The 25919-nt window shown below is 49.9% G+C and overlaps 1 long non-coding RNA gene across 1 annotated transcript in view; it reads right to left on the reverse strand.

The window, feature by feature from the left end:
• The window catches only part of LOC134614722 (uncharacterized), a 61477-nt gene extending 36269 nt beyond the window's left edge, over positions 1–25208 (reverse strand). Inside the window, exons 1-3 of the long non-coding RNA XR_010091269.1 lie at positions 25169–25208; positions 7339–7679; positions 6313–6429 (exon numbers count right to left, since the gene is read on the reverse strand). This is a non-coding gene — a long non-coding RNA (uncharacterized LOC134614722). The remainder of the gene's footprint in view (positions 1–6312; positions 6430–7338; positions 7680–25168) is intronic.
• Between the last annotated feature and the right edge of the window lie 711 nt (positions 25209–25919).

Here is a 25919-nt window from a genome sequence, read left to right on the forward strand (position 1 = left end):
TAGGGGGAACAGTCCCTATTCTGCTCTGTGTCAGTGTGTATCAGGGTCCCTGAGGACAGGTGTCAATCCATATCTGCCAAGTGACCCTATGTAGGGGGAACAGTCCCTATTCTGCTCTGTGTCAGTGTGTATCAGCGTCTCTGAAGACAGGTGTCATTCCATATGTCAAGGTGTCAATATGTCATATGTCAGGTGTCAATCCATATCCATTGTGATTTAGGAATGTTAGGCGATTTATGCCCTTTATGGATTAAAACCAGACTCTGCATCAACTGTGTAATTTTCCATGGGAGTTTTGCCATGGATACCCCTCCGGCATGCCCCAGTCCAGGTGTTAGTCTCCTTGAAACAACTTTTCCATCACTATTGTGGCCAAAAAGAGTCCCTGTGGGTTTTAAAATTTGCCTGCCCATTGAAGTCTATGGCGGTTCGCCCGGTTCGCGAACGTTTGCGTAAGTTCGCGTTCGCCTTTCGCAAACCGAAAATTTTATGTTCGCAACATCACTACTGCTTGTGGGATGCAGTGAGTTTGTGCATATGGGCTTTAGTGTATGTAGAGACTGTAGAGAGTATGTGCTTAGAGAATGTAGTGTGTTTGTGTATAGGGGACCTAGTATGTGCATAGGGGATCCAGAGCGTGTTTAGGGATGTAGTGGTGTCTATACCAGATTTAAATAGAAAATGATCTACCTGTTGGAAAAAGTGTGTCTGTGTCTGTGTCTGTGTCTGTGTCTGTGTGTTTTCTAGAGATACGCACTCTTGGGACTTAAAGCAACACTCTATTTCACATCAAGCGTGTTGTTCCCTAGACACATTCGTGATTTTCTCAAACAGAGTACCAGGCACCAAAATGTTGATGTCCTTTTGTGCAAGACAGTTTGTATACAGTATAGACAGAAATCAGAATTGCTGTTGCAGATACACAGTTGCCACAGGGAAGTACAGATTTAGTATTCAATGTAATTTACCAAAATGTAATTTTACCAGATGCTAGAATAGATTTATTCCCAGGCCAATAGGCCTCTTGTTATGGGATAATAAACAAAAGCATTTCCAAGAACTATCTAATCATGTCTGGTGACTGGAAAACACCAATGTGGTTATAATAAATGTATCAATGTCCTAAAGATATGAACCTGAAAGGGATTCTGGAATTAGGAGATGACTGTCCAACCACAGAGTTCCCAGTGCAGCACAATTAGAAGTCTTTGCAAGGCAGCTGCTCTGGGTAATTGCCTGCCTCTTGAGTTTAGCTCCACTGAGCTTAAAGGAACACTATAGTCACCTAAATTACTTTAGCTAAATAAAGCAGTTTTAGTGTATAGATCATTCCCCTGCAATTTCACTGCTCAATTCACTGCCATTTAGGAGTTAAATCACTTTGTTTCTGTTTATGCAGCCCTAGCCACACCTCCCCTGGCTATGATTGACAGAGCCTGCATGAAAAAAAAAACTGGTTTCCCTTTCAAACAGATGTAATTTACCTTAAATAATTGTATCTCAATCTCTAAATTGAATTTTAATCACATACAGGAGGCTCTTGCAGGGTCTAGCAAGCTATTAACATAGCAGGGGATAAGAAAATCTTAATTAAACAAAACTTGCAATAAAGAAAGCCTAAATAGGGCTCTCTTTACAGGAAGTGTTTATGGAAGGCTGTGCAAGTCACATGTAGGGAGGTGTGACTAGGGTTCATAAACAAAGGGATTTAACTCCTAAATGGCAGAGGATTGAGCAGTGAGGCCAGGGCTGGATTAAGAGCACAGTGGGCCTGGTGCTGACCATTATGATGGGCCTAATTACGGAATCTTATCGACCAAAAACACTAAAACAATCATACCTCCAGAGCGTTGTGTATCTGATGGAGATGGTGTTGAGGGAAACTCATAGGATGCTATACGAAAACACATACCCTATGCTAATCTCTCACTAATTTATGTTTTCATCTTTCAAGTAAATCCATACCCCCTAACAGCAGTGTCCAGTGAAGCAGGAAGTCAATAGGCAGGGTAAAAGAGTGGGCCACTGGTGCGAATCACGTGACCAGACCTGCCAAAAGGGGATAACATGCCCAAAAAGGGGGCATGTCTGTCCAAAGAATTTGAAGGACAGCCTGGCATGAATGCATGTCAGGCTGCCCGCCAATCCTGCAAGCTGTCCAACCAAGGGCATACTATGCAGGCAGCACCCTGAGCTTGACATAAACGTCTAATGATGCGCTCAGTCCATGCTTTCGAAGGACTGTCCCCTAGCACTCGCTGGTCCACTTGTCTCCTTACCTTCTTACTAGCAGGCAGAAGTTCCTGGTATATAGTTTGAGAAAGAGAAAAGGTGTATGTAGTAAGTGTAAAATAAAGGGGGCATGCCACGGTGTTAGAGAGACCAACGTCTGCATTACTTAAACTAATTTTATTGTCAGCCAGTCCAGTACAAGTTATGTTCCCATACATCCCTCTTAAGCTTCCAAACTTAAAGGGACACTATAGTCACCAGAACAACTACAGCTTATTGTATTTGTTCTGGTAAGTAGAATGATTCCATTCAGGCCTTCTGCAGTAAACACTGTCTTTTCAGAGAAAATAACTCCACTGGCCACTTCCTTGGGCAGTACGGCCTAGTGTGCAGCACTGCCATCCAGTGTCTCCACCCTCTGCATGCAGACACTGAACTTTCCTCATAGAGATGCATTGATTCAATTTATCTTTATGAGGAGATGCTGATTGGCCAGGGCTATCTTGGACTTGTGCTGGCTCTGCCCCTGATCTGCCTAGTTGACATTCTCAGCCAATCCTATGGGGAAGTATTGTAATTTGCTCAGACCACCACTTCTGATGATGTCAGCAGACAGTCAGTTCAGAGGCAGAGCCAGCAGCTGCAGACTTGAATACAAGTTATATTTTACTATACTTAGGGAGGCAAGAAGGGGCCAGGGTGGTGGTTTTAACATAATAGGGTCAGTAATACATGATTGTGTTCCTGACCCTATAGTGCTCCTTTAAGCAAGAGTATGTGAAGAGTAGTTAGGGTTGCCACCTTTCTTGGAAAAAAATACCAGCCTTAATCATTTGTATAATCACAAGAAGTGACATCAGAGAAAATTCTGTAAAATCACAAACAAACTACTCACAGTTTTATTCTGCTGTATAGATGGATTGCTCCCAGTGTCTCAGTCTCGCAAGTCACCCAGTGTCTCAGTGTCCCTATGTATCACATTGTCAGTTTCCCCATGTCGCCCAGTCCCCTAGTCTCCCAGTGTCTCAGTGTCCCCATTTCTCCCAGTGTCCCAATGTCTCAGTGTGCCCCCATGTCACTAGGATACTGGGGACACTGAGAGACCCGGGGACACTGAGAGACCCGGGGACACTGAGAGACCCGGGGACACTGAGAGACCCGGGGACACATGGGGACACTGGGAGACATGGGGACACTGGGAGACATGGGGACACTGAGATATTTAGGGAAACTAGGAGAAATGGAGACACTGAGACACTAGGGACACAGACACTGGGAGACATGGGGGCACTGAAACATTTGGGGACACTAAGACACTAGGGACACAGACATGGGAACACAGACACTGGGAGACTAGGGGACACTGGGAGACTAGGGGACAGTTGTGGACATAGATATGGGGACACTGGGACATATAGGGACACTGGGACACATGGGGACACTAGGCACACTGAGAGACATGGGGCACAGACACTGGGAGACTTGGGGACACTGAGACACTAGCGACACTGGATGGGGGACATGGGGACACTGGGATAAATGGGGACATAGTGTCTCTGTGTCCCAATGTCTCAGTGTCTCCCAATGTCCCTATGTCTCACAGCGTCCCCATGTGTCCCAGTGTCTCAGTGTCCCCATGTTTTCCAGTGTCCCCTAGTGTCTCAGTGTCCCCTAGTATCTGTGTCCCCATGTGTCCCATAGTGTATGTGTCCCCTAGTGTCTCAGTGTCCCCCAGGGCCGTCTATAATATGAATAGGACCCTGGGCAAAGTATTTTCTTGGGCCCCCTAGGCCCTGCCCCTCCCCCCCCCCAATTACGCCCAAACCCCAATCACACTGACAGACCTTCTGACACATACACACACACACAGATACATACTGACACACATACACTGACACAAATATATACTTATATACATTCAGACATACTGACACACACTGACAGATATACTGAAACACACACAGACACCTTCACTGACAGATGTATTGACATACACAGACATTCTGACACACACACAGACATACTGACACACACAGGCATACTAACATACACACCGACAGACATGCTGAAACACACACACACACACGCACACGCACACAGACATACTGACACAAACACACACACACACGCACACAGACATACTGACATACACACACACAGACATACTGACATACACACACGGACATACTGACATACACACACACAAACATACTGACATACACACACACGGACATACACACACACACACTGACACACACACACAGACATACTGACATACACACACACACAGACATACTGACATACACACACACACACACACACACACACTGACACACACACACATAGACATACTGACACACACACTGACACACACCCACAGACATACTGACACACACACACAGACATACTGACACACACACACAGACATACTGACACACAGACACTGACACACACACACAGACATACTGACACACACACACAGAGACATACTACTGACACACACACACATTTAGCCACCCTCCAGGTTCTTACCTTTTCCTGGAGGGTGGTTTCCCTGGGGTCCAGTGGCAGGCTGAGGCAGATGGGAGTTCTCCTCTAGAACTCCCCTCCTCCTGCCTTTCTCCTCCCGCGCGGCTATTATCTCCGGTGGGAGGAAGTGACGCTCGGCACTCACTTCCTCCCAGCCGGCACAGGAAGGGGCCCGGTCGCGCTGTTTAAGCGTCACAGCGCCCGACCGGCCCCTGCTCACACATGCTTACCGGGTGGCCCTTAGTGCTGGGCCACCCGGGGGGCCTCCTTAGTTGGCGGGCTGGTGCGGCTCTGTGCAGCCGCACCGCAGGGTACATGGGGGCTGCTCAAATCGCGGGGCCCACGGGGCAGCTGCTCTGGGGCCCCCCAGGAGCAACTGGGCCCGGGGCAGCTGCCCCGTTTGCCCCGCGCTAAAGACGGCCCTGGTGTCCCCATGTGTCCCTGCTGCCTTTCCCCCCATCCCTCACTTACCTGAGCTATAGAGCTGCTGTCTGGACTCTGTGCTGTGTTGCTGCTCCCCCACGGATCAGTGAGTAGTAGAGAAAGGCAGGGAGGGATATGCTGTAACTTCCTATCCCTGCCTCTCTCCACACACAGTGACCCCTACTGGCCGGTGCTGGTATTGCAGAGTAATCTCCATTTATTCGGAGAAAAATACCTGCATTTGTATTGCCGGTATTACTGCAATACCGGCATGGCCAGGCAGCCTCAAATACCGGCTGTGCCAGTAAAATACCAGGCAGGTGGCAAACCTAAAAGTAGTGAGTAAAAAAAAAAAAATAATTTTTTTTTTTTTTAAATGGGCCTATTCCATGGGCCTGGAGCTGCAGCTCCATCAGCCCCTATGTTAATCCGGCCCTGAGTGAGGCTGCAGGGCATGTTCTATACATCACAACTGCTTCATTAAGCTAAAGTTGTTCAGGTAACTATAGTGTCCGTTTAACTACCAGGAAGCATTTGACCAGTTATCTGATTGACAGCTGGAGGGTGTCACAAGGTAATTTAGAAAAATGCCAATTTTTATTGAAACTTGCACTTTTTGTAAAATTAAAAAAGGAAACACTCTTTACACATAATGCACTTCAGCAAGCTAAAGTTCATTAGGCATCTGGACTGTCCCTTTAAAATGTGTCTGCTCTGGGAAGCCCTTAATTTTTTTCTTTTCAATACTTCTGTTATTACTTGTGTATTTCTCAGTATTAGTGCTTCCATAGCCAGGACTAAGGAACATTTTCTTCTGATTTTTAATCTATAGCCAGGAATAAGGAACCTTTTCTTCTGGTTTTCAGTCTATAGCAGTTTAACAGCCCTGCCTTGGTGCAAGCATTTACTAAACTAAGTTATAGTTCGTGATACAAGAACTAACATTATAGTTAAGTTAACCTATATAAAATGCACGGAAAGTTTGTTGTACAAAACAGACACTGCTATCTGTGTGTCAGAAACATTTGAGGAAAAACAGCTTGTTCCACCAAACCCTGCATGGGTTTGGTGGGAGTTGCACTTCTGGATAGCAAATGAATAGGAAAAATATCCTTAGCTAAACATTACCTCAGCTTTACATTTTCCATCCAGGAAGGCCACCTGCCCAATAATTATGCACATGGCATCCCAGAATTCCTAGCTTCAGTGTGCACTTCAAACTGGAAATTTTCATAACTGGAAAAACTGATACAAAATACAGATTAAGGAACAAAACCATAAAATACAATTTAATGTGTTACACAGCTACTTAAAATTACCTACCTTAGCAAACAAACATGGGGATTCAGTTCAACCATATGGCCATACTGTTTTAAGCCCACCACTACGTATTTAATTTGTATTTTAAGTACTTTTTGGTCGCTACGGTGGTACCACTCCACTTCTGAGAAAAGCATGTTCCCCCTTTTTGCTAGGCATAGAAAAAACCAAGGTAAAAATAGCTGATCTGGAAAAATTATCCAACTCCACTTTACTCACAACTCCATTTTGCCATTCAGATTTAGTTTGTATAATTTCATAGATTAGCGAATAATCCTGATAGATTTAAGATATACTAACCAGCTGGTGAATTGACATTCACTCCTGTTGTGAATGACAACTTTAATTTAACTCTAGTAGAAGTTAGACTAAATACTGCAATATTTCAATCTATTTGGATTTTGACTGATTTGGTTTTGGATAAACCGATAGATCTAAAATTCTTTGTGGGCATAAAAATAAACAAATAAACAACATATAGCGTTTTTTTTTATTTTAGTTTTTTCAAATGGATTAATGTGCTTTTTATATGTTAATTGAACAGCGCATGCAACTAAAACAGGATATGATTTAAAAAGTATGGAACAAAAGAAAAACACCAGATGCGTGGGATGTCATTATAATACATAAATACTCTAATTGGTATACTGAGTTTTACAGGAGGATGAGGGAAGGGGTCTAGATCTCATGGTATTCTCACAGCAACTAGTTATAGCTACATTATACAAATACATTATAACGAATACGAAGCTCTGTGCTTTTTATGTATGTATCGGGATGCAGAGGTGAATTCTGAGCTGTTTGTTTATAAGTAAATTAAAACCAGATACTCACCTGCAAACAAGTGATGAGCAATTCCTAGGCCCATCGTAGCCTCTTATAAGATGTAGATGATGTAGGAAAGCAAAACCAGACCGATAATAGCAAAAAACATCAAAATGAAAATGTCCAGCATTGTGGAGGTGTTAGGATGCTGAGAGATGGGCTGTGGGTTTTAGGAGGGGGATGGAGGGCAATTTGGCCGGCAGTGTAAGAGAGGAGGAAACATACAGCTGGTCTCTCTGTCATTCTCATCTGCCAGACTCCTCCTCTTGTGTTCTGGTTTGTAAAAGGAGCAGTCTAGAAGACACGCTCAGTTGTGTCTTTATAATGGTTACCACTGTTTTGTGTTCTCACTGTGAACAACACAGCATTAAAACAGTTAAAGTACGTTTGCTGCAAATAATACATCGTGTCACTCTATGTGATAAAATATATATATAACATTTTTTTTTTAAAAAAGCACACACAAAAACTATTGTGCTCATTGTTACTGGTAAATTGTTTGCAGAATCTATAGGTTATATTTTCTCCCTAAAGTCCATATAATAAGCATTGTAAGATGCAGCACTAAATATTTGGGAGGTGTACATGCACCTACACACATCCACGGCAGCCATCTTGGCTTGAGACTGTATGAATTTAAGGCAAGTATAATTTTTAATCTACGTATTAGCTGATTTATAATTCGAGGGCACTAGTTAAAAATGATTGAAAACTTACTTCTTCAGGAATGCATATCAATTAAACTGTTAAAACACCCCACCCCACGCCGGCGCTTCCTATAGGCGACTTAGGCAGTCACCTATGGCGCACCTTAGGAAGGGGCGCAGCCAGGAGCGCCGGCCCCTCGTGCTGCAGCCGCCTGAGCGCTCTATAAAGAGCCTCAGGCAGTTGCAGCTCTGCATGGATCGGCGCGTCCATTAGGGCGCACCGGCACGGTCACACAAGAAATGAGGGATCGGCAGGAGAAAGCGCAAAGCGCTCCCTCTTGTCAGTCCCTCAGTGTAGCGTGACCCAGCTCCGTCCGGTCCGCGGTACAGGAGCACTGAGTGAGCACTTCCTGTCAGTCCGGCCGGGTACAGGAAACAGAAGCTCCTGTACTGCGGACCTGACCAGAGCTCGGCCACGCTACACTGGGGGGGGGGGGGCGCTAGGGGGGGAGTTGGAGATCAATATACAAGGGGGGGAGAGATACAGGGGGGGTAGATAGATACAAGAGAGGGAGGGGGGAGAGATACAAGAGAGGGGGGGGAGAGATACGAGGGAGGGGGGGGAGATATACAGGGGTGAGAGAGACCATGAAGGGAGGAAGGGCGGAGAGAAAGACAAGGGAGGGGGAGAGAGAGACCATGAAGGGAGGGTGGGGGTGAAGAGACCACTAAGGGAGGTAGTGTTGTCAGGCCCGTCGCTACCGGACAGGCAAACCAAGCAACTGCTTGGGGCCCCGAGCTGGCCCGGGGCTCCAAGCAGAGCCGGCAGGTCGTCCGGACCCCACATTCAGTGGGTACATACCGGGTCGCAGGGGGCCCTGCGACCCCGGTATGTACCCACTGGGCCAGCCTCTTCTCCTGGGGGGCCCAGCAGCCGGTCACCTCAGGGCCCCCCAGAGGCTGGCCCTGCTGACACCCGGCAGGCGCGCGAGGGAGCACTCTCCTCTGAGTGCTTCCTCTTCAGCTCCCTCGCGCACCGTACTGATGCCGGAGCCGGAAGATGACGTCATCTTCTGGCTCCGGCATCAGTACGCGGCGCGCGAGGGAGCTGAAGAGGAAGCACTCAGCCAGGGAGAGTGCTCCCTCGCGCGCCTGCCGGGTGTCAGGGAGGACATTTCAGTGAGTGGGGGTGGGGGAGAGGGACGGAGGAAATTTGAGGGGGGAGGGAGGAAATTTGAGGGGGGAGGGGGGAAATTTGAGGGGGAGGGGGGGAGGGAGGAAATTTGAGGGGGGAGGGTAGGAAATTTGAGGGGGGAGGGGGAGGGGGGGAGGGAGGAAATTTGAGGGGGGAAGGGGGAGGGTAGGAAATTTGAGGGGGGAGGGGGGAGGGAGGAAATTTGAGGGGGGAGGGGGGAAATTTGAGTGGGGGGAGGAAATTTGAGTGGGTGGGTGGGTGGGGGAGGAGGAAATTTGAGTGGGTGGGTGGGGGGGAGGAAATTTGAGTGGGTGGGGGGGCGAGGGAGGAAATTTGAGTGGGAGGGGGGGCGAGGGAGGAAATTTGAGTGGGTGGGGGGGAGGGAGGAAATTTGAGTGGGTGGGGGGGCGAGGGAGGAAATTTGAGTGGGTGGGGGGCGAGGGAGGAAATTTGAGTGGGTGGGGGGCGAGGGAGGAAATTTGAGTGGGGGAGAGGGAGGAAATTTGAGTGGGTGGGGGGGGAGGGAGGAAATTTGAGTGGGTGGGGGGGAGAGGGAGGAAATTTGAGTGGGTGGGGGGGAGAGGGAGGAAATTTGAGTGGGTGGGGGGGAGAGGGAGGGAGGAAATTTGAGGGAGTGGGGGGAGAGGGAGGGAGGAAATTTGAGTGGGTGGGGGGGAGAGGGAGGGAGGAAATTTGAGTGGGTGGGGGGGAGAGGGAGGGAGGAAATTTGAGGGAGTGGGGGGAGAGGGAGGGAGGAAATTTGAGTGGGTGGGGGGGAGAGGGAGGGAGGAAATTTGAGTGGGTGGGGGGGAGAGGGAGGGAGGAAATTTGAGTGGGTGGGGGGGAGAGGGAGGGAGGAAATTTGGGGGGGGGGAGAGGAAGGGAGGGAATTTGAGGGAGGGGGAGAGGAAGGGAGGAAATTTGAGGTAGGGAGAGGAAGGAAATTTGAGGGAGGGGGAGAGGAAGGAAATTTGAGGGAGGGGGAGAGGAAGGAAATGTGAGGGGGGAGGAAGGAAATTGGAGGGGGGAGAGGAAGGAAATTGGAGGGGGGAGGAAGGAAATTGGAGGGGGGAGGAAGGAAATTGGATGGGGGGGAGAAGGAAGGAAATGAGAGGGAGGGGGAGAAGAAGGAAATTGGAGGGGGGGAAGGCAACGAGAGGGAGGGGGAGAAGAAGGAAATTGGAGAGGGGGGGAGAAGAAGGAAATTGACGGGGGTAGGGGGAGAGATTGACATCCATCACACACACACACAATGCACGTGCACCCCTTGCACACAGAAAAACATACAATGCATTACACACAGACACACATACACAAGCAATGCATCCCTTACACACAGCAACACACAATGCACCCCTTCCACACACTCAGTGCATCCCTTACAGCAGTGTTTCCCAACCCAGTCCTCAATGCACACCTACCAGTCCGGGATTTAGGGGTGACCCAGTTGTGTCTAAGGTGTTTTTTCTTTTTTTTTTCTAAAAACACCTTAGACAAAACTGGGTAATCCTTAAATCCTGGACTGGTAGGTGTGCCTTGAGGACTGGGTTGGGAAACACTGCCTTACAGACACACACACTGCATCCCATACATACACAAACTCACCTTGCAGCCCTTACACATACAAACACAGATTCACACAATGCATTCCTTACACACATCAGGACATCCCCCCCACACACACACACACCCCTGTGAACAAACTCATTGGTGGAACATGAAGGTGGACCCTGGGACCCAGACCTTGAGCTGTGTAAATGGCCCTCAAAAAATGGAGCTGCTTCCCGTTCTCCCAGAACATTGATTTTTTGTGACCACAGTTACAAACCGCCTCCAGAGAGCCTGTTCTACACCAGACCAGTGGAGCCAGACGGCAGCTGAAGCCCATCATCATCCTCATCTGGTTGTAAGTAGGCAATCTATTATATTATTCGTGGCACTAATCTCTAATTTACCTCACATTAAAGGGACACTATATTCCCCAGAACCACTGCAGCTTAATGTAGTGGTTCTGGTGTCTATAGCCTGTCCCTGCAGGTCTTTTATTGTAAACACGGCGGCACTGCAGCACTGTGTTAGTTAACATGGCAGGTCATATGGGTGGGGCACTGTGATGTCACATGGGGGGCGGCAAACTTTACTTTTGCCTAGGGCGGCAAAAATCCTTGCACCGGCCCTGCAGACACTGCATCCCTGCAGGGCCGGACTGGCCCACCGGGATACCGGGAAATTTCCCGGTGGGCCGCGGCACCTGGGGGCTGCTCTGGCAATATATGTGCCACCGGGTGGCCGGTCCGGTGGCACATACTCTGATAGGGCCGGCCGGCGGCCGCATACCACGCTGGAGCCGCCGGACCGGGTGGCAGCCTCGCCAGTCTGGCGGCATTTCTAATGCTGGGGGCTGAGCCTGAAGGAGGAGGGAGGAGCATGTCTCTGTACCATGCTCCCTCGCGGTTCCTGTGCTGTGAATTGTGGGAACCGCGAGGGAGCATGGTACAGAGACATGCTCCTCCCTCCTCCTTCAGGCTCAGCCCCCAGCATTAGAAATGCCGTCGGACCGGCGAGGCTTAGTGGAACGCGCTGCCCCCCCTGACTCCTCTCAGGTAGGGGGGTGGGGTGGAAAGAAAGAGACAGAGGGGGAGGGAGAATGGGGGGGGGGGTGCAAGAAAGACAGAAGGGGAGGGAGAATGGGGGGGGGTGCAAGAAAGAGACAGAGGGGGAGGGAGAATGGGGGGGTGCAAAAAAGAGACAGAAGGGGAGGGAGAATGGGGGGGTGCAAGAAAGAGACAGAAGGGGAGGGAGAATGGGGGGTTGCAAGAAAGAGACAGAAGGGGAGGGAGAATGGGGGGGGGTGCAAGAAAGAGACAGGGGGGAGTGCAAGAAAGAGACAGGGGGGAGTGCAAGAAAGACAGGGGGGGTGCAAGAAAGAGACAGGGGGGGTGCAAGAAAGAGGGGGAGGGAGAGTGCCACAGGAAAAGGAGGGAGAATAGAGAGACAGAGGGGGGAGAATAGAGAGACAGAGGGGGGAGAATAGAGAGACAGAGGGGGAGGGAGAGTGCCACAGGGAAAGGAGGGAGAAAGAGGCAGAGGGGGGATAATAGAGAGACGGGGAAGAGATATGTGGGGGAGAGAGAGACACATGGAAAGGGGGGAGAGAGACAGAGGGGAAGAGATATGTGGGGGAGAGAGAGGGAAAGGGGGGGAAAGAGACAGAGGGGAAGAGAGATGTGGGGGAGAGAGACACAGGGAAAGGGAGGAGAAAGAGACAGAGGGGAAGAGAGATGTGGAGGAGAGAGAGACACAGGGAAAGGGGGGGAGACAGAGACAGAGGGGAAGAGAGAGACAGGGAGAAAGGAGAGAGACACACAAGGGGAGGGGGAAGAGAGAAACAGAGGGAGAAAGGAGAGACACACACAATGGGAGGGGGAGAAAGGCAGAGGGGGAAGAGACTGGGAAGGAGAGGGGAGACTCCTCTTCCCCCCCCCCCCCCCACGAGGCTCTCCCTTGGTGGTCGCAGTGTTGAAAGTGAACTCTAGCCCCATAGACACACTACCCCCACACACACACCATACACATGCACACATTGCCCCCCACACACATTCACAGCCCCCCACACACACATTCACAGCCCCCCCATACACACATTTCCCCACACACCCTACGCATTCACACACTACACCCCCCCCACACACATACACTGAACCTTTCACACACACACTGCACCCCTCACACATTGCACCACTGCTCCTATACCCTACTACAGCCCCATATCCCAGCAGACCCCAGGTAAGTTGTCAAACTGTTCTTAACCCCTTAAGGACCAAACTTCTGGAATAAAATGGAATCATGACATGTCACACATGTCATGTGTCCTTAAGGGGTTTTAAACGGTTTGACTTCTTACTCTGTGAAGGGGTCCCGGCACTCCTTGCACCATAACCACTACACAGAGCAGTACTGGTTATTGTACATGGATTTTTTCCCCTCCCGGGATCAGGCTCTGGATCCTCCAATGGTATATGACCAGTGGTGTATCCTGGTTTTGTGCTGCCCTAGGCAGGACAAAACTCAGGCGCCCCCCCCACCCCCCGCGCCACCCCCACCTAACCTTTCCCCCCGCCCCGCATTCTAAATACACACACACACACACTCGCTAACAGAAACACACACACACTAACAGACACAAACACACTCACTAGCAGACACACACTCACTGACATACACACACACTCACAGGCAAACACACACTAACAGACACACACAGTCACACACTAACAGACACACACACACACACACTAACAGACACAGACACACACACTAACAGACACACACACACACACTAACAGACACAGACACAAACACTAACAGACACACACACTGACACACACTAACAGACACACATTAACAGACACAGACACACATTAACAGACACAGACACACACTCACCCACCCACATTAACACATTTTTTTAAAATTTATTTTTAACACATTTTTTTTTATTTATTTTTAACACATTTTTTTTAATTTATTTTTTAACACATTTTTTTAAAATTTATTTTTAACACTTTTTTTTTAATTTAACACCCCCCCCAGCCTCCTTACCTTTGGGAATGCTGGGGAGGGGGGGTGTCTCTTCCTCCCTGGTGGTCCAGTGGCTGCTGGGCGATCGGGCGGCACTGCCTGGCGGGCGGGTGGCCGGCGAGGGAGCACTTCCCCTGAGCTGTCTGCTCAGCTCCCTCGCGCGCCTCAGAGTGAGGCTGGGAGCCGGAATATGACGTCATATTCCGGCTCCGCCTCCCAGCCTCACTCTGCGGCTGGCGAGGGAGCTGAGTAGACAGCTCAGGGGAAGTGCTCCCTCGCCGGCCACCCGCCCGCCAGGCAGTGCCGCCCGATCGCCCAGCAGCCCGCCGGCATGTCTGTTAGCCGCAAGGCTAACAAGACATTTGCCTTGGGCATTTGGGGCGGCTTTTTTTGCCGCCCCCTGGAAAATGCCGCCCAAGGCAAATGCCTTGTTTGCCTCGCGGCTAATACGCCCCTGTATATGACATGTATATTAATGTGTGTATTAGTTATATACATATATATACATACATATATATATATATATATATATATATACATACACACACACACACACACATACATATATACATATACACACACATATATATATATATATATATATATATATATAAAATTATGCCTTTTATATTTACAATAACATATTTAAAGTGAAGCGCGCACCCACAGGACTTCAATATAAATAAGATAACGTCATTTTTTTACAGTTGTGCCATACATACATTCACTATTTCAGTCCCATTACCAAGCTTTCCTTAATATGTCCAGGTAGTTGGACTGAAATATTGATTACATGCACGTCTGCTTAAAATAAATCAGCACTTTTGTTTATTTTGAAGCCTATGAGTGCTTTTCTTTACGTTGGAGTAATAGTTTTTAATTATAAGTTCTCTTTTCTAACTCTGTATCTGCACACTATGCTGGCGCGACGCATTATGGGGCTGGTAAATATTTTTTTCCAGGGCTGCTTTTAATTCCCAGTCCGGCCCTGCATCCCTGTGGGCGGACTCGGGGGGGAGGGGAAGGACCCGGGTGCAGGCGCCCTGTAGGCCTTGCGTGCATGTGGGGGGTGGGGGGGGGTTGGAGATAGGGGGGGGCCTCCATGTCCGTTTTGCTTGGGGCCCCCAAATTCCTTCAAACGGCCCTGAGTGTTGTTGAGGAGAGACCACTATGGGGGGGAGAGGGGGGGGGAGGGGGTGGTGTGGAGAGACCATTAATGGAAAGGGGGGGAGAAGAGGAGAGACCACTAATGGGGTGAGGGAGAGGAGAGACCACTAAGGGACAGGGTAGGAGTGACCACTAATGGGGCGCAGCCAGGAGCGCCGGCCGCAGCCAGGAGGAAGGGGCGCAGCCAGGAGCCCCCGGCCCCTCGTGCTGCAGCCGCCTGAGCGCTCTATAAAGAGCCTCAGGCAGTTGCAGCTCTGCATGGATCGGCGCGTCCATTAGGGCGCACCGGCACGGTCACACAAGAAATGAGGGATCGGCAGGAGAAAGCGCAAAGCGCTCCCTCTTGTCAGTCCCTCAGTGTAGCGTGACCCAGCTCCGTCCGGTCCGCGGTACAGGAGCACTGAGTGAGCACTTCCTGTCAGTCCGGCCGGGTACAGGAAACAGAAGCTCCTGTACTGCGGACCTGACCAGAGCTCGGCCACGCTACACTGGGGGGGGGGGGGCGCTAGGGGGGGAGTTGGAGATCAATATACAAGGGGGGGAGAGATACAGGGGGGGTAGATAGATACAAGAGAGGGAGGGGGGAGAGATACAAGAGAGGGGGGGGAGAGATACGAGGGAGGGGGGGGAGATATACAGGGGTGAGAGAGACCATGAAGGGAGGAAGGGCGGAGAGAAAGACAAGGGAGGGGGAGAGAGAGACCATGAAGGGAGGGTGGGGGTGAAGAGACCACTAAGGGAGGTAGTGTTGTCAGGCCCGTCGCTACCGGACAGGCAAACCAAGCAACTGCTTGGGGCCCCGAGCTGGCCCGGGGCTCCAAGCAGAGCCGGCAGGTCGTCCGGACCCCACATTCAGTGGGTACATACCGGGTCGCAGGGGGCCCTGCGACCCCGGTATGTACCCACTGGGCCAGCCTCTTCTCCTGGGGGGCCCAGCAGCCGGTCACCTCAGGGCCCCCCAGAGGCTGGCCCTGCTGACACCCGGCAGGCGCGCGAGGGAGCACTCTCCTCTGAGTGCTTCCTCTTCAGCTCCCTCGCGCACCGTACTGATGCCGGAGCCGGAAGATGACGTCATCTTCTGGCTCCGGCATCAGTACGCGGCGCGCGAGGGAGCTGAAGAGGAAGCACTCAGCCAGGGAGAGTGCTCCCTCGCGCGCCTGCCGGGTGTCAGGGAGGACATTTCAGTGAGTGGGGGTGGGGGAGAGGGACGGAGGAAATTTGAGGGGGGAGGGAGGAAATTTGAGGGGGGAGGGGGGAAATTTGAGGGGGAGGGGGGGAGGGAGGAAATTTGAGGAGGGAGGGTAGGAAATTTGAGGGGGGAGGGGGGGAGGGGGGGAGGGAGGAAATTTGAGGGGGGAAGGGGGAGGGTAGGAAATTTGAGGGGGGAGGGGGGAGGGAGGAAATTTGAGGGGGGAGGGGGGAAATTTGAGTGGGGGGAGGAAATTTGAGTGGGTGGGTGGGTGGGGGAGGAGGAAATTTGAGTGGGTGGGTGGGGGGGAGGAAATTTGAGTGGGTGGGGGGGCGAGGGAGGAAATTTGAGTGGGAGGGGGGGCGAGGGAGGAAATTTGAGTGGGTGGGGGGGAGGGAGGAAATTTGAGTGGGTGGGGGGGCGAGGGAGGAAATTTGAGTGGGTGGGGGGCGAGGGAGGAAATTTGAGTGGGTGGGGGGCGAGGGAGGAAATTTGAGTGGGGGAGAGGGAGGAAATTTGAGTGGGTGGGGGGGGGAGGGAGGAAATTTGAGTGGGTGGGGGGGAGAGGGAGGAAATTTGAGTGGGTGGGGGGGAGAGGGAGGAAATTTGAGTGGGTGGGGGGGAGAGGGAGGGAGGAAATTTGAGGGAGTGGGGGGAGAGGGAGGGAGGAAATTTGAGTGGGTGGGGGGGAGAGGGAGGGAGGAAATTTGAGTGGGTGGGGGGGAGAGGGAGGGAGGAAATTTGAGTGGGTGGGGGGGAGAGGGAGGGAGGAAATTTGGGGGGGGGAGAGGAAGGGAGGGAATTTGAGGGAGGGGGAGAGGAAGGGAGGAAATTTGAGGTAGGGAGAGGAAGGAAATTTGAGGGAGGGGGAGAGGAAGGAAATTTGAGGGAGGGGGAGAGGAAGGAAATGTGAGGGGGGAGGAAGGAAATTGGAGGGGGGAGAGGAAGGAAATTGGAGGGGGGAGGAAGGAAATTGGAGGGGGGAGGAAGGAAATTGGATGGGGGGAGAAGGAAGGAAATGAGAGGGAGGGGGAGAAGAAGGAAATTGGAGGGGGGGAAGGCAACGAGAGGGAGGGGGAGAAGAAGGAAATTGGAGAGGGGGGGAGAAGAAGGAAATTGACGGGGGTAGGGGGAGAGATTGACATCCATCACACACACACACAATGCACGTGCACCCCTTGCACACAGAAAAACATACAATGCATTACACACAGACACACATACACAAGCAATGCATCCCTTACACACAGCAACACACAATGCACCCCTTCCACACACTCAGTGCATCCCTTACAGCAGTGTTTCCCAACCCAGTCCTCAATGCACACCTACCAGTCCGGGATTTAGGGGTGACCCAGTTGTGTCTAAGGTGTTTTTTCTTTTTTTTTTCTAAAAACACCTTAGACAAAACTGGGTAATCCTTAAATCCTGGACTGGTAGGTGTGCCTTGAGGACTGGGTTGGGAAACACTGCCTTACAGACACACACACTGCATCCCATACATACACAAACTCACCTTGCAGCCCTTACACATACAAACACAGATTCACACAATGCATTCCTTACACACATCAGGACATCCCCCCCACACACACACACACCCCTGTGAACAAACTCATTGGTGGAACATGAAGGTGGACCCTGGGACCCAGACCTTGAGCTGTGTAAATGGCCCTCAAAAAATGGAGCTGCTTCCCGTTCTCCCAGAACATTGATTTTTTGTGACCACAGTTACAAACCGCCTCCAGAGAGCCTGTTCTACACCAGACCAGTGGAGCCAGACGGCAGCTGAAGCCCATCATCATCCTCATCTGGTTGTAAGTAGGCAATCTATTATATTATTCGTGGCACTAATCTCTAATTTACCTCACATTAAAGGGACACTATATTCCCCAGAACCACTGCAGCTTAATGTAGTGGTTCTGGTGTCTATAGCCTGTCCCTGCAGGTCTTTTATTGTAAACACGGCGGCACTGCAGCACTGTGTTAGTTAACATGGCAGGTCATATGGGTGGGGCACTGTGATGTCACATGGGGGGCGGCAAACTTTACTTTTGCCTAGGGCGGCAAAAATTCTTGCACCGGCCCTGCAGACACTGCATCCCTGCAGGGCCGGACTGGCCCACCGGGATACCGGGAAATTTCCCGGTGGGCCGCGGCACCTGGGGGCTGCTCTGGCAATATATGTGCCACCGGGTGGCCGGTCCGGTGGCACATACTCTGATAGGGCCGGCCGGCGGCCGCATACCACGCTGGAGCCGCCGGACCGGGTGGCAGCCTCGCCGGTCTGGCGGCATTTCTAATGCTGGGGGCTGAGCCTGAAGGAGGAGGGAGGAGCATGTCTCTGTACCATGCTCCCTCGCGGTTCCTGTGCTGTGAATTGTGGGAACCGCGAGGGAGCATGGTACAGAGACATGCTCCTCCCTCCTCCTTCAGGCTCAGCCCCCAGCATTAGAAATGCCGTCGGACCGGCGAGGCTTAGTGGAACGCGCTGCCCCCCCTGACTCCTCTCAGGTAGGGGGGTGGGGTGGAAAGAAAGAGACAGAGGGGGAGGGAGAATGGGGGGGGGGGGGGGTGCAAGAAAGACAGAAGGGGAGGGAGAATGGGGGGGGGTGCAAGAAAGAGACAGAGGGGGAGGGAGAATGGGGGGGTGCAAAAAAGAGACAGAAGGGGAGGGAGAATGGGGGGGTGCAAGAAAGAGACAGAAGGGGAGGGAGAATGGGGGGTTGCAAGAAAGAGACAGAAGGGGAGGGAGAATGGGGGGGGTGCAAGAAAGAGACAGGGGGGAGTGCAAGAAAGAGACAGGGGGGAGTGCAAGAAAGACAGGGGGGGTGCAAGAAAGAGACAGGGGGGGTGCAAGAAAGAGGGGGAGGGAGAGTGCCACAGGAAAAGGAGGGAGAATAGAGAGACAGAGGGGGGAGAATAGAGAGACAGAGGGGGGAGAATAGAGAGACAGAGGGGGAGGGAGAGTGCCACAGGGAAAGGAGGGAGAAAGAGGCAGAGGGGGGATAATAGAGAGACGGGGAAGAGATATGTGGGGGAGAGAGAGACACATGGAAAGGGGGGAGAGAGACAGAGGGGAAGAGATATGTGGGGGAGAGAGAGGGAAAGGGGGGGAAAGAGACAGAGGGGAAGAGAGATGTGGGGGAGAGAGACACAGGGAAAGGGAGGAGAAAGAGACAGAGGGGAAGAGAGATGTGGAGGAGAGAGAGACACAGGGAAAGGGGGGGAGACAGAGACAGAGGGGAAGAGAGAGACAGGGAGAAAGGAGAGAGACACACAAGGGGAGGGGGAAGAGAGAAACAGAGGGAGAAAGGAGAGACACACACAAGGGGAGGGGGAGAAAGGCAGAGGGGGAAGAGACTGGGAAGGAGAGGGGAGACTCCTCTTCCCCCCCCCCCCCCACGAGGCTCTCCCTTGGTGGTCGCAGTGTTGAAAGTGAACTCTAGCCCCATAGACACACTACCCCCACACACACACCATACACATGCACACATTGCCCCCCACACACATTCACAGCCCCCCACACACACATTCACAGCCCCCCCATACACACATTTCCCCACACACCCTACGCATTCACACACTACACCCCCCCCACACACATACACTGAACCTTTCACACACACACTGCACCCCTCACACATTGCACCACTGCTCCTATACCCTACTACAGCCCCATATCCCAGCAGACCCCAGGTAAGTTGTCAAACTGTTCTTAACCCCTTAAGGACCAAACTTCTGGAATAAAATGGAATCATGACATGTCACACATGTCATGTGTCCTTAAGGGGTTTTAAACGGTTTGACTTCTTACTCTGTGAAGGGGTCCCGGCACTCCTTGCACCATAACCACTACACAGAGCAGTACTGGTTATTGTACATGGATTTTTTCCCCTCCCGGGATCAGGCTCTGGATCCTCCAATGGTATATGACCAGTGGTGTATCCTGGTTTTGTGCTGCCCTAGGCAGGACAAAACTCAGGCGCCCCCCCCACCCCCCGCGCCACCCCCACCTAACCTTTCCCCCCGCCCCGCATTCTAAATACACACACACACACACACTCGCTAACAGAAACACACACACACTAACAGACACAAACACACTCACTAGCAGACACACACTCACTGACATACACACACACTCACAGGCAAACACACACTAACAGACACACACAGTCACACACTAACAGACACACACACACACACACACTAACAGACACAGACACACACACTAACAGACACACACACACACACTAACAGACACAGACACAAACACTAACAGACACACACACTGACACACACTAACAGACACACATTAACAGACACAGACACACATTAACAGACACAGACACACACTCACCCACCCACATTAACACATTTTTTTTAAATTTATTTTTAACACATTTTTTTTTATTTATTTTTAACACATTTTTTTTAATTTATTTTTTAACACATTTTTTTTAAATTTATTTTTAACACTTTTTTTTTAATTTAACACCCCCCCCCAGCCTCCTTACCTTTGGGAATGCTGGGGAGGGGGGGTGTCTCTTCCTCCCTGGTGGTCCAGTGGCTGCTGGGCGATCGGGCGGCACTGCCTAGCGGGCGGGTGGCCGGCGAGGGAGCACTTCCCCTGAGCTGTCTGCTCAGCTCCCTCGCGCGCCTCAGAGTGAGGCTGGGAGCCGGAATATGACGTCATATTCCGGCTCCGCCTCCCAGCCTCACTCTGCGGCTGGCGAGGGAGCTGAGTAGACAGCTCAGGGGAAGTGCTCCCTCGCCGGCCACCCGCCCGCCAGGCAGTGCCGCCCGATCGCCCAGCAGCCCGCCGGCATGTCTGTTAGCCGCAAGGCTAACAAGACATTTGCCTTGGGCATTTGGGGCGGCTTTTTTTGCCGCCCCCTGGAAAATGCCGCCCAAGGCAAATGCCTTGTTTGCCTCGCGGCTAATACGCCCCTGTATATGACATGTATATTAATGTGTGTATTAGTTATATACATATATATACATACATATATATATATATATATATATATATATATATATATATACATACACACACACACACACACATACATATATACATATACACACACATATATATATATATATATATATATATATATATAAAATTATGCCTTTTATATTTACAATAACATATTTAAAGTGAAGCGCGCACCCACAGGACTTCAATATAAATAAGATAACGTCATTTTTTTACAGTTGTGCCATACATACATTCACTATTTCAGTCCCATTACCAAGCTTTCCTTAATATGTCCAGGTAGTTGGACTGAAATATTGATTACATGCACGTCTGCTTAAAATAAATCAGCACTTTTGTTTATTTTGAAGCCTATGAGTGCTTTTCTTTACGTTGGAGTAATAGTTTTTAATTATAAGTTCTCTTTTCTAACTCTGTATCTGCACACTATGCTGGCGCGACGCATTATGGGGCTGGTAAATATTTTTTTCCAGGGCTGCTTTTAATTCCCAGTCCGGCCCTGCATCCCTGTGGGCGGACTCGGGGGGGAGGGGAAGGACCCGGGTGCAGGCGCCCTGTAGGCCTTGCGTGCATGTGGGGGGTGGGGGGGGGTTGGAGATAGGGGGGGGCCTCCATGTCCGTTTTGCTTGGGGCCCCCAAATTCCTTCAAACGGCCCTGAGTGTTGTTGAGGAGAGACCACTATGGGGGGGAGAGGGGGGGGGAGGGGGTGGTGTGGAGAGACCATTAATGGAAAGGGGGGGAGAAGAGGAGAGACCACTAATGGGGTGAGGGAGAGGAGAGACCACTAAGGGACAGGGTAGGAGTGACCACTAATGGGGTTGGTGAGAGGAGAGACCACTATGGGACAGGGGAGGAGAGACATTAATGGACAGGGGAGAGCTCTAAGGGACGGGGGGTAGGAGAGAGCACTAAGGGATGGGGAGGGTAGGAGAGAGCTATAAGGGACAGGAGGGGAGAACTCTAAAAGACAGGAGGGGGAGCACTACAGGAAAGAGGACAGGGAGATCACTTGGGGGAGAGGGGGGCATGAGAGAGGAGAGGCCAATAAGGGATGGGGGAGAAGAGACCAATAACGAATAGGGGAGAGCTCTAAGGGATGGGAGGGGAGAGCAATAAGGGACAGTGGGGCAGGATACAGCAGTAAGGGACAGGATGGGAGAGCACTACGTGACAAATGAGACATGCTCACTAACACAGATTTAGGCAGATTTGTGAAATAATTTTTGAGAGAAATAGGCCTTTTGTGTACATAGAAAAAGTCTTAGATCTTTGAGTTCAGCTCATGAAAAATGGGGGCAAAAACAAAAGTGTTGCGTTTAGAATTTGGTTCAGTGTATTTAGAACTCTTTAGACTCAGGTTTGCCTTATAAACCCCATTTCCCTTTCTGTTGTTTCCTTTCTTACTCGCTCAACAGAGGTATCCATTTTAAAACTTACTGCGCACTATCCCAAATCCCTATGCACATTTAATTTACTAATTTAATAGCACTCCAATGACCATTTAAGTGTTAGCTCACCTGCAACGTCAAGGCAAACCCTCTTAGGTCAGTCCTACAATAACAATTCGCAACAAATTGTTGCTATTTGTTTTCTACTTTGGGTGTTAGTGAGGTTCACCTGGGACCATTTTCAATTTAGCAGACTTATTGCTTGTGGTTAGTGGGTATACTACTGTTTCGTCACTACAATAACAATTCACCTTGCTGTCTTCAGCTATAAGGTAAAATCTCTAATGAGACAGAGAGTGGTATTTTTTGAAACCCGTTTATACTTAACCCTTAACAGGGAAAACATGTAACATGCCTGTGTGATACAAAAGCAAATACAAACATGCAAAATTAAAGGGACACTATAGTCACCCAGACCACTTCAGCTCAATGAAGTGGTCTGGGTGCAATGTCCCTCAGGTTTTAACACTTCACATGTAAACATAGTTTCAGAGAAACTGCTATGTTTACATGAGGGGTTAAGCCAACCTCTAGTGGCTGTCTTCCTGCATCCATCGCGCAGAACGTCCATGGGAAAGCATTGAGAAATGCTTTCCTATTGACAGTTTGAATGCGCGCGCGGCACTTTACGCACATGCACATCCCGCTTCACTTGGGAGCTGATGTCGGAGGGGGAGGAGAGGTCACCAGCGCCGAGGGAGCCCGGCGCTGGAATAAGGTAAGCTGCTGAAGGGGTTTTAACTTTGTCAGCGCCATGGGAGGGGGACCCTGAGCGTGGGGGCACACTCAGGGCACTATAGTGTCAGGAAAACCGCTTTGTTTTCCTGACACTATAGTGATCCTTTAAGCCCTGCACTCAAACTCCCACTACTCCTCGGCGGCAGCGATAAGTATAGTATACATCAGCCCCAATCAGCCTGTAACTGAATCTCCATTAGTTTTTCCTAAGTCAAGTGTTAAAAGAAAACTCTTGCATTATGTGAACCTTGAAGTTGCTGTGTAGTAAGTAAATGAGTGCAATGGATTTTGTATGTTGTATGAGTTGGCCTTCACCCCTCTGATGTATGCATGTTTGGATGTAGGGCCGCCATCAGAAATTTTGGGGCCCCTAACACAGCTCAAGGTCTGGGCCCCCGAGTGCCTGCTTTGAAAAATCCGGCCCACAGGACCTGCCTCCAAATCCGCCCACAAGGAAGCAGTGTTTGTAGAGTGGATGCAGTGTGTGTTTGTGTATTGGCTGCAGTGTGTGTGAGTGAATGTGTAGTGGATGCACTGTGTGTATAAATATTGTGTGTGTGTGTGTATATATATATATATATATATACACACACACACATACATACATACACACAATTTGTGTTTGAATGTACGCATGTTTTTGTATGTAGTATGTGTGTGAATGTTGGTGTTTGAATGCAGGTGTGCATCTGTGTGTAGGGTATACACTTCCACACACACACATGCAAATACACAGATCCTAAAACATTGACACAGAATACACACACAGACACACACACTGATACAAAAGGACACAGATACACACACACAAAGATACACACATACTGACACACACACAAACATAATAACAGATACACATACTGAAACAGACATACACACATACATACATACTGACACACAGATACATACACACCCATACATACATACATACATACATATTGACATACATACAGGCACACAAATACATACATACTGATATACATACAGACACATACATACATACATACATATTAACACACATATAAACACACGTACATACATAAATACATACTAACATACCATACATACATACTGGCATACATACACACACACACACACACACACATACATACTAACATACAAACATTCATACATACACGCACACACACACACACACACACATACTAACATAGATACACACACACACACACATACATATATACATACACACTAACATACCATAGATACATATTGAAATACATATACACAAACATACTGACTTACATACTGACATACATACAAATCTCATTTTTCAGCCACCCTCCTGTTTCTTACCTTTTTGTTGCAGGAGGGTGACTGTTGCTGATGGGAGTCGGCTGCCTCTCCCCTCCTTACCGTCTCCACTCTGCCTCCTCCCGTGCGGAGTGAGCTGGGAGGAAGTGGCTGACCGTCACTTCCTCCCAGCAATAGTTGTGGCTCGGTAGCGCTGTTACACAGCTGCAGAGCTGACCAGGCCCCTGAAGATATAGGGCACATCGGGTGGACCTAAATGCTTGGGCCACCCGATGGGCCCTATCAGCAGGCAGGCCCCGGTACAGGTGCACTGGTGGCAGTTCCACCACTACACATGGGGCCCGGGCCACCGGGCCTGTGACAACCCTCATGGTGGTCACCCCTGATGGCGGACCTGTTTGGATGAGTGCAGCTCTCTTAGTTTCATATATAAAAAAATACAAGCTCACTCACTAAGCACCAATTTAAATATATATTGCCACACTATCATTAAATTGTTCATACAATATCACCCTTACATTGCAGCCATGTTGCCTCTTTGGATACTCACACATACTGACCTATGCACACATATAGACACACAATCACAGTGTGCATACCTCCCAACATGTGGCGTTGGCAAGTCAGACACGAATCCTGAAAAGGTGTCAGCAGTGACCTGAGCCGAGTCATTAGTGAGGGCGGCAATAGGTGAGGTCACCCAGAAAAGGGGCTGTCTCATCTGAAAAAGGGCAGCCCATCATAAAAAAGAGACAGGTCTGCTACCCAGCTGCTGAAGCGCTCCCTGCAAGATCCTAGTGCCAGCTGCACCGTGCAATCATGTCTATTAATGCACTCGCAATGTGCTGCCCAGGGACTGGGGACACCAGGGAAGTAAAGCCAGACAGCAACCCAAAATCGTGTCTTTTGAGGCATGCAGTGTACATCTTGCAGTCTGTATTGGTAACTCTGTGTACGTCTAGAATTGTATTTCTGTGTATGTTCCTGAGATTTGCCAGTGAGTATCCTTGTGCATCTGTGAGTGTATACATATGTGTGTTTGTAGCTGTGACTTTGTCTGAAATATACATCTATATCTGTGGTGGCGTGCCTGTGTATGAGGGTTACTGTATGTGCGTGAAGGTGACATGGTGGGATGCAGAGGCAACTGGGTGTGAAAATGAATTGGAAGGTTATATCAGAGATTGACTTAAAGAGCACTAAACAATTTATGCTCATTAGATTGAGCATAAGATTTTATCTATACATTGTGCTAGCAGTTTTGATAGCAAATGTATAGATTAGATCACTCTCTGTAATGGGGCTGTGTATGAGGGCAGGGCTGGTGGTATCAAAAGCCAACATAGGCTG

This window comes from Pelobates fuscus, chromosome 6 (assembly GCF_036172605.1).
Source record: "Pelobates fuscus isolate aPelFus1 chromosome 6, aPelFus1.pri, whole genome shotgun sequence".
In the NCBI taxonomy this organism is placed as follows: Eukaryota; Metazoa; Chordata; class Amphibia; order Anura; family Pelobatidae; genus Pelobates; species Pelobates fuscus.